We start from the raw sequence: 996 nt of genomic DNA on the forward strand, positions 1-996 counted from the left end.
ACCGGGCAGTGTCTGCACCGGCAGTCTCTGCACCGGCAGTCTCTGTACCGGCAGTCTCTGCACCGGGCAGTCTCTGCACTGGGCAGCCTCTATACCGGGCCGGGCAGCCTCTATACCGGGCAGTCTCTGCACCGGGCAGCCTCTGCACCGGGCAGTCTCTGCACCGGGCAGCCTCTGCACCGGCAGTCTCTGCACCAGCTCAGAGCAGCGGACCTCTGGCCCCGTGCCTAGGCAGGTGCTTCTTCCCTCTGCAGGGCAGTAGCGTCCTGCCTGCCCGTGACCTGTACCTGGCCTCCCCCGGCGGAGGCCGCTCTCCTCAGGCCCGGCCTGCAGCCACGCTGGCCTCTGCCCGCGAGCCCGCCCCTTCGGCCCTCCCGGCCGCTTGCGCCTAGGTGAGCGCCTCCTCTCCTGCCCTCTAACAAACGCCCTCTTTAAACACGACTGAGCCTCGTGGAGGGGCTCGCCGCGTGCCGCCGGAAGGGGAGCTCTGGGGGCACCTTTCCCAGAGTGGACCCCGGGACCCCGGGACCCAAAGACAGCTTCACAGCCTCTCTCTCCCGACTCCCAGCTCCTCCCGAGAAAGCCTCCAGCCTGGCCACACTTGCTCGGGCCTTGCCCAGGGTGCTGTCGAGAGCGGACGCCCGCCGGTCAGGGCGGGCCGGTCACTCTGGAGCCGAGGGGCCGCCGCCCCCGCCAGGCAGGCGCCACCTGCAGCCGCCCCGACATTTGCTCCGCTGCTCCTGGCCGCGCGGGGCGGGCTGGGGCTGTGTGATTTCCCGCGTGCCTCTTCCAGAGCGCACAGACGAGCCTGGGGGCAGCCAGATCCGCTTCGCTGGCAACAGCCGCACATGCCGGGAAAACGGGCTGCAGCTTCCGCAGGGCCCAGAGGTCGCAGCCCGGGAGACACCCCGCACGCGACGGGCTCAGGCGCCTGGCGGCACAGGCACAGCCCGCGGGCGCAGCCTGCCCCCGACGGCGTTTCCCCGGACGCTGGCT

This window comes from Condylura cristata, unplaced genomic scaffold (assembly GCF_000260355.1).
Source record: "Condylura cristata isolate star-nosed mole 26May11 unplaced genomic scaffold, ConCri1.0 scaffold00042, whole genome shotgun sequence".
Taxonomy (NCBI): domain Eukaryota; kingdom Metazoa; phylum Chordata; class Mammalia; order Eulipotyphla; family Talpidae; genus Condylura; species Condylura cristata.